The sequence below is a fragment of the Scyliorhinus canicula genome, chromosome 2, assembly GCF_902713615.1.
Source record: "Scyliorhinus canicula chromosome 2, sScyCan1.1, whole genome shotgun sequence".
In the NCBI taxonomy this organism is placed as follows: domain Eukaryota; kingdom Metazoa; phylum Chordata; class Chondrichthyes; order Carcharhiniformes; family Scyliorhinidae; genus Scyliorhinus; species Scyliorhinus canicula.
In genome coordinates, this window is record NC_052147.1 from 87,752,240 (window position 1) to 87,768,305 (window position 16,066).

Here is a 16,066-nt window from a genome sequence, read left to right on the forward strand (position 1 = left end):
AGTGCAACACCCCGTGAAACTCCAAACCCAGTGTAAAACCCCGTGCAACTCCAATCCCAGTGTAAAACCCCGTGAAATTCCAAATCCAGTGAAACTCCAATCCCAGTGCAACACCCCCGTGAAAGTCCAAACCAGAGCAATTTAAGTATAACAAAGTCCCTTGCAACTTCAAACGCAGAACGAAGGTAAAGCAAAACTCCCCAGGCAGTGTATGGGACAGTCACGTCGCCGCGGCAGTGTAACAATTTCCGACTTCAGCCCCTTATGAAAACGTGGGCAAGTCCAAGTTGCGAAATGCAGCAAAACTGCAGCTCCGAACTCGAGACAAATCTGCATGAGCCCAATGCCAACAGACCAGAAAATAGTCCTTTATATTTTGGAGGGGAGAGGGGTCGAGGTACAGTAGAGGGGCCAAAAAATTAAGATGCATCAAATCAAAGAGAACAAAAAATAAAAGTAAGAATTAAGATCTGATCTTGGAGGATGATGATTTGCTGACAAGCTGGGTCCTGACGTCACTGCATAACTTTTATGAAGACGCAGTTTCTTGACTAGGAAGTGAGGCAGCAGTGTTTGCGGGAGAACTTGTGGCGATTTGCAGGGAACCACTGTGCGACTGTAAGTTGCGGAAGTTTCATTTCAAAGCTCTCTCCCCCGGACACTAATGCTGGGTTGGGGCATGGTTTAAAACCGGCACCGAGTGATTTCACTTTGGGTCAGTGTCCATCCGGCTGAAACTGACGCGAGCAGGTGATGACCCTCCCTCCTGCAGATCGGAATTGGGGGGGGGGTTGGTTGGTTGGGAGGGAGGGTGCTCAAATCATTGCTTTGACATTTCATTGTAGCTAATGCATTCCCCCTTTTATTCTGGGACGTGTCAACTCTGGGTATTACTTGGGGTTTAAAAAAAAACAATGTTTGCAAAACAAGCCAGACTGTTGTTAGTTAAAATGACATGCAGTCATGTTTTGTGCTTTTAAAAAAAAAAAATTGCGATGTACTTCAGGGAGTAGAAATGCTGACCGCTTTCGTTTTTAATCTGTTTCATTTAACCCTGCTCCACTCGCTCTTCCTGTTAGGACAGGACAACCCGTGCAAGTCACCCAGCGGAAAGTCCCGGCGTATTTGTGGGATTTAAAGGGGCACCATGCCATATTTTCAGTCGGCAGCAGGAAGTAGAGATCATTTGTACTTGGAAGTTGTGGGAGTAATCTGTTTTTCTTTCTTTATTTTTTGCATTGAGCAGCAGGATTGGGTGGGTGGATTTATTTGCAGAAAGGCACCCGGCAGAGTGTGTGTGCGTGCAGCCAGCTTGCATTGTGTTGTGGGCAGATATTGTGCAATTGTCATGTCGCTTTCCTCCAGAGCCCAGAAGGAACCTTGCAGTTTTGTCTGCTCAGCCCTCGATGAGGTAAACTCTATGAGTCAGCCTGCAAGCTCACCACAGCATTGCGATGGTAAGAGGCGGACGCAGCGACGATCTGAGGGGGTTGGTTACATTTCCAAAGTGTTATTCAGCTGGGAGGGAAGACAGCATGCAGCCGCTGCGTGGCTCTGGGGTGCACAGATACAGGTAACGAGCTCCCATTAGGATCAGTGCATCTTCATCAATCGTTAGTTTTTTTTAAAAACAAATTTTGATCCACACACACTGATTATCTAGCCTAGCTATTTATAAGTAAACAGGAATGATTATATCATTCAGGTATATTTAATGATGTAACACCTTGGTTTTAATGCACGGAGTAATATTGCTTTAAATAATGTGCTCTAACCTTCGCTTAAAATGGCAGTTGACACTATCCTCAAAAAGCGAAGCCACGTTTTCAGTGAGCTGGCTTCCACCTGATGAGCTGACCTGGCGTATTCCTGCATCCAAGTTGCACAGACCCTTTGCCACTACTGTAGTTTTAACCATCCTTACTCCCCTTTGACAAGGGACACCCAATACTTGGTCGGTAGCCTTTTACACACCAAGAGCTCTCTCACTGGGCTCAGAGCTCTCTGGACTCACTGTACAGTTGTGTGGGTGGCTGCTTTCGTGTTGAAAGTGGTATTGAGATTTTAATTGGGGGGGGGGGGGGGGGCGGAGGAAGTGGTTTCTGCGTGTTGCATTGCAAAATAAAAGTTCCCTGCTGTGTTGCAGAGGCGGGTTAATACCGAACAGAATTAATATTAAAAACCTTGTCCGCTGCTGTTTGCTTTTTCTCCATGCTGCATTATTTTGTTCAGGGATTTAGTGTATTTAGGTCAGTGCTGGGAGGGAGAGCCTCAACGCTGGGGAACTAGTTGCCGTGTGGTTTACAACTTCCTCTTGCGTTGAGCTGGATCACGTGGAGTTTGCTTCTGCTTGTTTATTTATTTCAAAACCTTTCTTTTGGTAATGGAGCATCACGCCCTGACAAACGGGCAGGGGCACAGTTTAGCCATCCTGGTGCATAGGTATACAGTATGCCCATGTTGGCACACAGCTGTTCCACAACACAGATAAGTGTACAGTTGCAGCCATCCCTGCGCACAGGGTTTTGTTGCCAAGTGCAGCATTTGTTGCCCATCCCTAATTGCCCTCGAACCAAATGGCTTGCTAGGCCATTTCAGAGGGTATTTAAGAGTCATAGAATCCCTACACTGCAGGAGGAGGCCATTCTGTCTATTGATTCTGCAATGACCCTTGGAAAGAGCACCCTAACCAGGCTCCCATCCTAACCCCGTAACCACACTTAACCCACACGTCCCTGGATACTAAGGGGCAATTGTATTAAGGCCTATCCACCTAACCCACACATCCCTGGATACTAAGGGGCAATTGTATTAAGGCCTATCCACCTAACCCACACATCCCTGGATACTAAGGGGCAATTGTATTAAGGCCTATCCACCTAACCCACACATCCCTGGATACTAAGGGGCAATTGTATTAAGGCCTATCCACCTAACCCACACATCCCTGGATACTAAGGGGCAATTGTATTAAGGCCTCTCCACCTAACCCACACATCCCTGGACACTAAGGGGCAATTGTATTAAGGCCTATCCACCTAACCTACACAACTTTGGACTGGGAGGAAACTGGAGCACCCGGAGGAAACTCAAGCAGGCTTTGGGTGAACATGTAAACTCCATATAGTCACCAAGGCTGGAATTGAACCTAGGAGCTGTGAGGCAGCAGTGCTAACCACTGTGCTGTCTTGCTGTGGGTCTGATGCTTATGAGGCTCAGACCAGGTAAAGACGGCAGATTTCCTGCCCTAAAGGATGTTGGTGAACCAGATGGATTTTTCAAACAATTGATAATTTCATGGTCACAATTACTAGTTTTATATTCCAGATTTTATTAGTTGTATTTAAATTCCACCAACTGTCCTGGTGGGGTTTGAACCCATGACCCTAGAGCATTAGCCTGGGAACCCAGATTACTAGTTCATTGACATTACTACTAACACCGCCAACTCCCATACATGCACATCTTGGCGCACAGTGTCGCACACCCCAATTTAATGTCTTGACTAAAAGAAGGTATCTCTGGCATGTAACTCATCCTCATCACAGCATGTAATCTTAGGCCTGACTTCAATAGAAACTTTAGTTGTGGTGGCATGGTGGTTAGCACTACTGTCTCACAGCACCAGTGACCTAGGTTTGATTCTGGCCTTGGGTGACTGTATGGAGTTTGCATGTTTTCCCAGTGTCTGTGTGGGTTTCCTCCGTCTGCTCCGGTTTCCTCCCACAGTCCAAAGATAATAATCTTTAATTGACGCAAGTAGGCTTACATTGCAATGAAGCTACTGTGAAAAGCCCCAAGTCGCCACATTCCGGCACCTGTTCGGGTACACAGAGGGAGAATTCAGAATGTCCAAGTTACCTAACAGCACGTCTTTCGGGACTATTAGGAGGAAACCGGAGGAAACCCTCGCAGACCCAGCCGGGAATCAAACCTAGGCCCCTGGTGCTGTGAAGCCACAGTGCTAACCACTGTGTTACCGTGCTGCCCCATGTGCAAGTTAGGTGGGTTGACCATTCTAAATTGCCCCTTAGCGTCCAAAATGTTAGGTGGGATTATGGGGATTGAGCATCGCCTGGATAGGGTACTCTGCAGACTCGATGGGTTAAATGGCCACCTCCTGCACTGTTGGGATTCCATAAAACAGCATATGCGTATGCTGATGACAGAACACATTGGGCAGGATTACCGACCAACCCACCGCGTGTTTTTTGGCAGGAGGCAGCCCGCCAGCAGGATTTACCGAATCTGCCGTTGTCAGTGGGATTTCCCAGTGACTGCACACCTTGTCACTGGGAAACCCGTGTGCTGGTGTGGGACTGGAATATCCTGCTGGTGTGAACAGCCGGTAAATCCCGCCCATTATTTACCTCTGATAGTTGGATTTTGCTCTGACTCAAAGCAAAATGGATGTCACTGAACTGTGTCAGCTGTGTGGGTTGTCAGTAGAATGAATTAAGCACAGTTTGGTATTAAAATTCGAATTAAGATAATTGGCAAAAGACTTGGGGATCTGGAAAGCACCATTTTACACAATATATCACTGTGACCTGGAATGTATTGTCTGAAGGAACCATCAGGCCATAAGCTATAGGAGCAGCAGTAGGCCATTCGGCCCATCGAGTCTGCTCCGCCTTTCGATCACAGCTGATGTGATTACAGAAACGGAGGCAGTAGATTCAACAGAAACTACCAAAAGGAATTGGATACATTTCTGAAGGAGAAAAATGTGGGTGGCTATTGGGTAAGATCAGGAGTTGAGACTAAAACTCTTTTTAATGGTTCAGCACAGTCAAAGTGAGCTAAATGATATGCTGCGCTGTATCATCTTATGATTTGGATCAAATAAATCTCCAGAATTCCTCCTTGGATTTAGTAGTAGATCTTTTACATTATAGGCCCCGAGTTTTAGTCTTTCCTACAAGTGGAAAAATATTTTCTACATCTATGTAGTCCTTTAATAATCCAGGTTGCTCCTCTGTGTTCTCTTTTCTAGAGGAAGGGGTCCCAGCCTTTTCAACTGTTTCTGATAAGTATGTCCCTTCACTGCTGCTGCAGCCCTTGTGGATATCTTCTGAGCCTTCTCCAGAGCTACTATATCTTTATTTATGATATGGAGAGCAGAACTGTGTACAATATTCCAAGTGTGGTCTTAAGCAATGTACGATGCAAGCTTATCATAACTTCTCTGTAATAAGTCAAGAGTGGGGCAGCACGGTGGCCTAGTGGTTAGCACAACCGCCTCACGGCGCTGAGGTCCCAGGTTCAATCCCGGCTCTGGGTCACTGCCCGTGTGGAGTTTGTACATTCTCCCCGTGTCTGCGTGGGTTTCGCCCCCACAACCCAAAAATGTGCAGAGTAGGTGGATTGGCCACGCTAAAGTGCCCCTTAATTGGAAAAAATAATTGGGTAATCTAAATTTATTAAAAAAAAAAAAAAAAAAAATAAGTCAAGAGTGTAAACATCAGCTGTATGAAGGCATCTGGGCTTTCTGAAGCAGGAGGTAGAAGAGTGACTCATTCCTCTCTTGTACTCTTTAAGGTCAGAAGCAAGTACTGGCAGCACTAGTGTTGGTCAGCCGAAATGCAATGGGACTGTAATAGATACATGTGGATAGAGTAGCATAAGCAGCTTAAAAGGGTTATCTAGTGTTACAGTGCTTCACTGTCAAAGTGCTTTGTCGCTTCTGTGTCTCTCTCCCTTTCTGTTGCTTCACATTTTCCTAAGATGTGCTTATTCTTTACCCCAAGGCAGTGACGAGGTTTTTCTGAACAGAATTCAGTCAATCCAAACCTTTGGTTTTACCGTTTGAGTGGGCTCTTGCTATACTTACCCGAGGGGAAGATGATTCAATTTCTCAAGCCACACCTGGGGGAGTACCACACAATCCTAGGCTTGTCTTTTGACCTCTACCCCTCGGGTGAACGTAAATTATCCTATTTGGCATGATATGAGGTGTGTGAGGTGATTCGTTTTGGAAGGAATAACAGGAAGGCAGAGTACTGGGCTAATGGTAAGATTCTTGGTAGTGTGGACGAGCAGAGAGATCTCGGTGTCCATGTCCATAGATCCCTGAAAGTTGCCATCCAGGTTGAGAGGGTTGTTAAGAAGGCGTACGGTGTGTTAGCTTTTATTGGTAGAGGAATTGAGTTTCGGAGCCATGAGGTCATGTTGCAGTTGTACAAAACTCTGGTGCGGCCGCATTTGGAGTATTGTATGCAGTTCTGGTCGCCACATTATAGGAAGGATGTGGAAGCATTGGAAAGGGTACGGAGGAGATTTACAAGGATGTTGCCTGGTATGGAGGGAAGATCATATGAGGAAAGGCTGAAGGACTTGAGGCTGTTTTCGTTAGAGAGAAGAAGGTTAAGAGGTGACTTAATTGAGGCATACAAGATGATCAGAGGATTAGATAGGGTGGACATCGAGAGCCTTTTTCCTCGGATGGTGACGTGCAGCACGAGGGGACATAGCTTTAAATTGAGGGGAGATAGATATAGGACAGATGTCAGAGGTAGGTTCTTTTAGAGAGTAGTAAGGGCGTGGAATGCCCTGCCTGCAACAGTAGTGGACTCACCAACACTAAACGCATTCAAATGGTCATTGGATAGGCATATGGACGATAAGGGAATAGTGTAGAGGGACTTTAGAAGGGTTTCACAGGACGGTGCAACATTGTGGGCCGAAGGGCCTGTACTGCGCTGCAATGTTCTATGTTCTATATGTAGAGCAGGGGAATTCACTCCAAACTTCTGGTTAATACTTACTCCACAACCAACATTATTGAGGCAGATTATCCACTCCTTTATCGCCATGCTGTTGGTGAGAATTTGCTGTGTGCCCATTGGCTGCCCTCCTTCTTACATTGCAATAATGACTGTGCTTTAGAGGTACGTTTATCGGCTATGAAGTGCTTTGGGATGTCCTGAGATTATGAAGGGTTCTATAAAAATTTAATTTTTTTTTGTCGCTGAGAGGTATGGCCTCCAAGTGTAAGTCCAAGAGCCACAAGGTTGCAGGTTCAAGACCCACCCCAGGAGCTGATCCCTGAAATTCAATTTGGCTTCTAATGGCACCTTGCTGGAAGTTGGAAAGGGACTGGCAGAAAGAAAGGATACCTGATCGTGTTTTTTTATAAGTTTCAAAAGATGGTCCATGAATCTTTCTTCATCCCTCACAATGACTTGCTAGAGGACTACCCCCCCCCCCCCCCCCCCCCCCGGCTCTAAATGGGGCCTTTGTGCATCACAATGGCCAGTGAGGTCAGGTGAAGAAGTTAAGATTGCCTAGGTCACATTTCTGCAGCAACATGTACATTTCTTTAAGGTGGAGTGAATCAGGGTTGGCAATCCCATGTCAGATTGCAAGGCTATTTCTTGTTGCATTGAAGTTTTTAATTTCAGTTTTTTGAGTCTTTGTTTATACTTCTCTCTGATAGTCTCAGCCATATGGATAGCACACACTCTCCTCCCAAGTCAAAGAGCTCTGGCTTCAAGTGACACTCCAGAAATTTGAGGACAACAGTCTAAGCTGACACTCCGTGTAGGACTGAGGGAGTACTACACTGTCGATTGGTGTCGACTTTCAAGCGAGGAATTAAATCAAGGCCTCAACTGTCCTTTTTATATAAATTTAGAGAACCCAATTCATTTTTTCCAATTAAGGGGCAATTTAGCATGTTCAATCCACCTAGCCTGCACATCTTTTGGGTTGTGCGCAACCCACACAAACATGGGGAGAATATGCAAACTCCACGCGGACAGTGACCCAGAGCCGGGATTGAACCTGGGACCTCGGCGCCGTGAGGCTGCAGGGCTCACCCACTGCGCTGCCCAGCCAACTGTCCTCTTAGGTGGACGTAAGAGTTGCCAACACACAATTTTGAAGAGGAACAAGCAGATTTCCCCCTTCTCCCTGCCCACCCTCACCTCTTTCCCCCCCCCCCCCCCCCCCCCCCACCTCCAGTATCCTGTGGCCATTCCTCAACCAACATCACTACTGTCAGATGATTTAGTCATATTGTTCTTTATTTGTAGGCGATGGCTACATGTTGTGACCACACTTTAGAAAGTACTACATTGGCTGCAAAGAGGTTTGGGACATCCTGCGGTTGTGAAAGTCGATGTAAATACAAGTCTCCTTTTTTGTGTTGCTCATAGGAAGTTAGGTTGGAGCACACTTGTGATATTTAGCTGCTATGTGTGGAGTTGTGGTTAACTAGCCCTTCCCTATAAGGCTAATGCTCAGGGCCTTGTTCTAAAAGGTCACATCCTGATGTCAATTAATTCCTATTGAGGCAAATCTGCTTAGGTTGGCAATTCCATTTGGAGTGCTGGTCAGATTAGCAAGGTCAGAAAGCTGTATTCAAAAATCATTCTTTTAAAGTTGCTTGTTGGTAACTTGTTACTGTTTTATGAATAGGGATAATGGGGCAGCAGTAGACCATTCGACCCCTCAAGCCCCTATTCCATCATTCATTTACATTATGCCTCATCTGAATGTCAATTCATTTACTCACCTTTTTACTCATTGCATTGAAAGGTAGGCAAATCCAGAGTGCTCAAGAGACCAGGTTTAGATGAGTGCAGATATTAGCGACTGGAAGGGCTGGAGGAGATTACAGAAATAAGGATGGGGCCAGGCCATGGAGAGAATGTTAAAACCTGCGGCATTGCTAAACCAGGAGCCATTGTAGGTCAGTGAGCACAAGGGTGATAGGTGAATGTGACTTGGTGCAAGTAAGGTAACCTGAGGGTATTCTGAGTTTAGTTTGTCAATTTTGTAAATTTGAAGATGTTTTGTCAGTCACAAGCTGGATCTTAAAAAGACCTAGTCTGTTGCTATTGCTTCGAATCTGTAATAAGTATCTGTGGCATGTTGTACTTTTGTTTAGATATTACGAATGGTATTTACTCATTGGATTCTCAACTGTTTTACAGTGTTATACCGTGTAATGTATGACGTATTATTTTGCTTCTGGGGTTTTTTCTTTTTTCATTTATGGGATGTGGGCGTCGCCTGTAAGGGTGGTCAAGGGTCGACCACATTGCTGTGGGTTTGGCATCAAATGTAGGCCAAGCCAGGTAAGGATAGCAGATTTCTTCCCCTAAAGGACATTAGTGAACCAGATGGGTTCCTATTGTTTTCAACGTTTTTTATTAGAGTTTTTCTTTTTATACAAAGCAAAGATGAATGTGAACATACACAGAAACTATAAACATTGGTTACCATTCACTATGTACATCAGTTACAATTGACATTTCTCAGCAAGTGCCTAGTTTTGGCTAGGCCTCCTGTTCCCAACTCCCCCCATTCCTCCTGATCCCCCTCACCTTCTTTGTTGGTTAGATCTTCCAACCTGGACCTGTTGGGGTGGCATGGTGCTATGTATGCTATTTCATGTTAGCAGATTGATTTTTGTGATGATTGTCAATGGTTTCATGGTCATCATCATTCGAATTTTAGGGTGAAAGTTAACGGGGGGGGGGGGGGGGGGGGGGGGGGGGCGGGGAGAGAGAGAGAAAAGTTCCACTTTCGGCGCGAGTAGTGGGATGTTTCTTGGACCCTGCAATGCCAAGAATGGTCCGCTATCAAACCAGGCTTTGTTTTCTTTTGGGCCTTGGCGTGGAATGTCCAGCTGCGCCGCACTTAGCTCAATGGTACCCTGATCTCTTGTCCCCTCAGCCACCCCACTGTGGCCTCTGGATTCCCCCAACCTACCTCTTAGGGGTCCGTGAGTCCCACCCCTTACCCCACCTCTTAAGAGCAGAGCACCCAGATCCGATCCGTGGCACGGGCAGCCTGGCACCCTCATTGCCCCTGATACCCTGACAGTGCCTGGGTGGCACTGCTGGGGTGCCAGGCTGGCAGTGCCAAGGTGCCAGGCTGGCAGTGCCAAGGTGCCAGGCTGGCAGCAGGAGTGCTAAGGTACCACCCTGCCCAGAATCCAACCACCTGGATGCCTCCGACCCCCAGGGAACCCAACCTCACAGGTTCCGTTATGCCTGGTTCACATTTGTCTGGACCACTGTGTAACAGTGCCATGGCGAGGTCTCCCTGGCATGGGTGTTAGACAATGTGCCTCAGGATAATCAGTGCCAACATATTGGTCATTTAAATATGTCAATCTGGATCCCGTCCCGCGATTGCGAAATGCAGATCATGACGTCTTGCTAGATCGCATGAGGCGTCCGAGCATCGCAAATCACGCGAAAGGTTTCTCGTGAGGTTTAAAGGTCGGACACAACAAGGCCGTTTGATTGCGTCCTTAGTTCCAGATCTGCCAAGGTGGTATTCGAGCATTACCCTGGGTCTCTGGATTATTAGCCCAGTGACAATTCCAGCACCTCCCCTCCATGTCCCTGGCTATAGACGCCACTCCCGAGATGAGTTGCTTTGTCAGCAAGCTTCACAGCTTGTCTGTTTCAAGGTGGCATTCCGAAGTGTGGGTCAGCAGCAGCAGACAGCGTTAGGATATGTATGTGCAATGTTATGTAACACCTGTCACATACTGAACTGTTATCTAATATATTACAAGTGGATCTCCTGTGGTTTGTTCACAGCAGTGAGCTGGAAGATGCATTGTTTTATTATACAATATGTTGTCAGGGCCACTGACGTATGGTGACTGATTTTTTACAGCATGGTATTGTATGAATGTTTCTGGCTTTGAGTTGCATGGATATGTTTCCATTTGCAGTAGCCTGGATGATAATTACATATTATTATTTGACTAAACTGTTAACGTGGACTTTTTACACAGTATGCAAGGGGCAGATGGTTGCTAAGATTGCGGCACTGGGTAATCTTGGGTGCTGTGACAGGAGACATTGGTGAGATCTTGGGAGTAATGGGGTTGAGGAATTGAGGAGATGGGTGGTTGAGTCTCATTGCCGGAGAGGGAGACTGGGCATTTTTAAAAAATGTATTTTTATTAGAGTTTTTCCATTTTTTTTTTTACAAATTATGCAACAAATTCTTAGGATTGGTACAGTACAGCGAAGTGCCTCAGCATACGTGAATACAGAAAAAGACTGACGAACAATAGTACAGTTGGTTCAGATTAATCATCAAACTTGGTGTCTCCGCATGTACCAACAGATAAGATAGGGAATGAGGGAGGAGAGGATGAAAACCATAAAAACATGGTAAAATGTGCACACCGTCACAAGTAGCGAATGCTCCTACAGCCAACAAAAATATAGGATAAGATTTTCACGTCATGTTCAGATGGACACCAAAACAGACCCCCCCCCCCCCCCCCCCACCCCAACTCCAATCATACCAGAAGCATCAATAACACATTATGACGCCTTTTTCTCGGATACCTGCATGTATCTTTCCAGGAGCCAGCCAACCATTCTTTAACACCAATATAACAAGAGAAAAATTACAGAAAAGTTTGCAAAGACATTAGCCCCAAGAGGATATTTTTCATATGACCACAAGAGGGGCAGCAGGGTAGCATGGTGGTTAGCATAAATGCTTCACAGCTCCAGGGTCCCAGGTTCGATTCCCGGGTGGGTCACTGTCTGTGTGGAGTCTGCACGTCCTCCCCCTGTGTGCGTGGGTTTCCTCCGGGTGCTCCGGTTTCCTCCCACAGTCCAAAGATGTGCGGGTTAGGTGGATTGGCCATGCTAAATTGCCCGTAGTGTCCTAATAAAAGTAAGGTTAAGGAGGGGGGGGAGGGGGGGGGGGTTGTTGGGTTACGGGTATAGGGTGGATACGTGGGTTTGAGTAGGGTGATCGTGGCTCGGCACAACATTGAGGGCCGAAGGGCCTGTTCTGTGCTGTACTGTTCTATGTTCTAAGAGGCAAAAAATCCCCAAGATCCAGCACAGAACAATCATCATTCCACACAATAGACCAGCAAATATTCAAAGAGTTGCTTCAGATTGTAACTAATGCGGTCGACATTTCCTATCACAATGACAGGATGAAAAAGTTATTATCAAGAGGATCTCAGGATAACAGGATATTGCCATGAGCACATGGCCCTCTGGTGCACGCCCCTCACCATAGACAAAAAAGGAAAAAGCTGCACATTGGAAACCTCCCAAGACATCCAGGGCCAAGATGGAACAAGCAAAGGGGAACAATGAGATGCCGCCCTCAATACAAGACATAGTTTGGCACAGTACAGACATATACTGGAGCCAGTAAACCAAGGATACCCACACCATGTCCCAACTAGCTACACAACAGACCTCGCGCCTCTCTAGCACCATCAGAGGCACCACTCCAGCCCCATCGATACTAGAAGATTTGCATCCAAGGAAACCCTGTCAACAAGGAGAAGAAGAATCTTCAAGACTCCCACCAACTGGGGTCTTGGGAGGGGTATGACGCCTATCCGACATTATAAGGGAAACCCCTGAAACTCCATATATCAAATTGGAGCCTGTATCGCCGTCCTTAGCCAAGTAGGGAAAGGAAACCCCAAAAAGAGAGGAACACCAGGATTAGCCAAAGAATGCCAGGACAGGTCTAGTATCGTACACCTTTGCAAAAAGGATATCAGGGCAGAGCAGCGTAGCCTCACAAGAAATGGGACACTACATCTCCAGAGGCACCCAGACCTCAAGAAGGAGGACAATTTGGAAGTCTCCATATAAGACCACTTGGAGGAGGGTACCTAACTCCCTGACCAGCTGACCCTCCAACTGAAGAGAGACTCTATTGTAGATCCATCTACATTTGAGAGTCGCACTCAGATCCCACAGCCCACAGGTTACTACCTCCCAAATCTCAAGAAGGAGAGTAGTCCAGAAACCTTCCAAAAGGGACACCTTGGGGAATGGTGACCTACTCCCTGTCCACTGTACCCTTCACCACAAGTGTTTTTCAAACTTTTTTTCCGTGTCCCACTTTTACCAGCCAGCCAACTTTGGCGACCCATGCTGCTGACCTTCGCGACTCACCAGTATTTTTTACAATGTGACAGGTGAGCCTGCTTGGTCCTCACTATCTCACTTGCTTCGTCATTCAATGTTACTTTTCTGTTAAGGACTTGAGCTGACAATTTAAGTTCTCGCTGCATCCTTTGAAACAAAAATCAAAAGTTTGTCCTCTAACTCGCAATGTTTAGTCTTCAACTGCCTTTGAAGTTGTGAGGGTTTTAAACTTTCATTTGCCAATTCTTCCCTGCATATGACACACATGGGTTTTGCATCCTGATTTGCATTGGCATCGTTAACAAAGCCACACCTCAAGAAATCATCTTTATATACTGCTTCGTTCCTGGTTTTAGTTTCTTAATTGTTTGTTCACCAGAGGCCCTGGGGCTCTGCATACAGTTCACACCAGCTCTGCTTTGTCCTGCTGTGGACTCTCCTGAGAAGCTCTCTCCAGCAGATTCAATTGTGAGATTCTCACCTGTTTGTGTCTCTGACCCTCTCTTCCTTATTACAAAATGACCCATCTTCAGTTCTTCACACAGTCCTGTTGCTTGCTTGTTGGCCGCTACAAAATGGAGGAATCTCTCTGTGATTTCACGCCCAAAGCACGGATGCACAGGGTGTGTGATATCAGTATATGTTCTGGGAGTGTAACCTGCTCTCTGCCGCCACTTCTGGTGGGAAGATGTAATTGTTTGCATTAAAAGGTCAGTCATGGGCGGCATTCTTAAAAGCTTGTCGTGGCCGTTGGGCACTTCGCCCGTGATTGGGAACGCTGCATGCACCTATTACTCTGTGACCCACCCGCAGGTCGCGACCCTCAGTTTCAAAAACTCTGCTGTACCCGACCTAGATAAACACAGTTACAACTGCCCTAACCTACTCAATCAAGTCGCCACTACCCACCCAGCCAAGTAAATATTGAAGACCAACCCAAGGAAGACTAACCCATCAAGGATTAACCAACCACTATCCGGACATGTGCTATTATATATTTCCTCCTACCCCAACAACGCCAGAGATGCCAACCACAAAGAAGAACCTCTAGGGTGCATGACCTGTCAGCACTTTCATAGGAGACCAGCAAGGATTCCATAATCCCAAAATAACAAAAATGCAAAAGAAAAACATAGCACTGCTAGTTCTAACTGGAGGCTTTCCTCATCCACAAGGCCATACCAACCACCTCCACACCAAACCACCTCCACACCAAACCATCTATTCCTCGCCCTGCTGTGACGCTACTCATTTTCCTATAAACAAAGTGACAGGTACCTAAAATGTATTCCAAGGATTTACAAAACTAAGCAAATACTGCACAACCCTCATGTCACACAACTGACGCAGTATGATTTTTGCTATATAACAGGCAACAGCTACGTATGCTCATATATCATACACCCTAGTCTGGATAAAGACAATGGCATAATCACAAGGAGACAAGTTCATGATTATTGGTGAACTGAAGGATGTACGGAGCTTGGAAGAACCAAAGTCATTACCCGATCAGCATTCCGGATTCCTCCAGAGGTCCATCGAAGCCCCTCTATCTTTGCCATGTTGTTGTACCGAAGTCCAGGTAGAGTGAAACTAGGTTCGGGGGGGGGCTTGTGATGTGTGTCCAGCCGCTTCCAACCTGTCTCAATGAACATAGAGGACAAGACAACAGCACGGTAGCATGATGGTTAGTACAATTGCTTCACAGCTCCAGGGTCCCAGGTTTGATTCCCGGCTTGGTTCACTGTCTGTGCGGAGTCTGCACGTTCTCCCCGTGTGTGCGTGGGTTTCCTCCGGGTGCTCCGGTTTCCTCCCACAGTCCAAAGATGTGTAGGCTAGGTGGATTGGTCATGCTAAATTGCCCTTAGTGTCCAAAATTGGCCTTAGTGTTGGGTGTGGTTACTGGGTTATGGGGATAGGGTGGAGGTGTGGGCTTGGGTAGGGTGCTCTTTCAAAGAGCCGGTGCAGACTCGATGGGCCGAATGGCCTCCTTCTGCACTGTAAATTCTATGATTCACCAGTGGTGGTGGTGGGGGGGGGGCTCGGCTCGGCTCCAACCAACCCCAGGCCCTGAAGATTGGATACAATGTGCTATGTCGAACTCAACACCCAGCCTTCAAATTGGAATTGCAAAAGCATGGTAGCCAGCTCTCAAATGTGGCCGGGAAATTGCCCCCAACTCCCCTCAGAAGACCGTGCATGAAAACTCCTTCTCTGGCGCCATCTCTCTGAATCGACCAGGATATTCGACACACCATGAATCAGGATTTTCGAGGACTGGAGCTACGCCCTCAACAAGGAAACTGCCCTATTGACTGCCAGGATTCTCTCCTCTGCTTCACCCATTCTCTTCAGGATATCTCACAGTTCATCAGTGTGAGCACCAACAACCTTTGCTAGGGGGCCAAGACCATCATCTATGACAGCATTGCCAAAGCGCAAGCCTGCTCACCAGCGAAACCGTCACTGAAAGCAGCCCCCCAACTCCCAGCTGTCTCTGACAGCCTAAATAAAACAATGTTATTGATTTAATTCTGCTCCACACGGTCAAAATCTAGCCAGGATCTTCCAGGAACAAAGCATTTGACATACACACACACACATCAGGAACAAATAATTATGGGTTGTGCGTCAGGATTTTAAAAAGGATCAAAAGATGGAGCCAAAACTCAGAAAAAGTGCAACTGTGTCCTGTGCTCACATTATGTGGCCTGCCCCTGGACTGGGCGTTTTATTGAATAAAGTCCCCCAGAGAGTCATGGCAACTTGGCATAATGGGCTTCCCCAATTGGTATAGTGAGTAATCAACCGTGACTCACTGGAGAACATTCTTGTGTCTGGATTAGAGGGATGTTGGTTCAAGTTCCATTCAGAAATCTGAGCAAATAGGCTGACACGTTAGTGCAATACTGAAGGAGCACCGCACAATCGGGTCTTCTGGATAAAATGTTAAACCGAGGACTGACCTGCCACCTCTGGGGGGGATCTAAAAGATCTAATGGCAATATTTGAAGAGCAGGAAAGTTCTCCTGCGTGTTCTGGCCAATAATTCCTGCTTAACCAACAACACTAAAACAGATTATCTGGTTATTATCACATTGCTGTTTGTGGGATATTATTATGTACAAATTGGTTACTACATTCCACATTACAACCATGAATACAATTTTGAA

General features: G+C 46.4%; 1 protein-coding gene across 4 annotated transcripts in view; it reads left to right on the top strand.

The window, feature by feature from the left end:
- Positions 1-473: 473 nt before the first annotated feature.
- Positions 474-16,066, top strand: part of mideasb (mitotic deacetylase associated SANT domain protein b) — a 92,741-nt gene continuing 77,148 nt past the window's right edge. For 2 of the 4 annotated variants that reach the window (XM_038782141.1, XM_038782131.1), the window contains exon 1: positions 1,193-1,573. The gene's annotated coding sequence lies outside the window, so the exon portion shown is untranslated. Of the gene's footprint in view, positions 619-1,192; positions 1,574-16,066 lie in introns of those variants that run through there. The other 2 variants (XM_038782149.1, XM_038782158.1) reach the window with 2 other exon arrangements.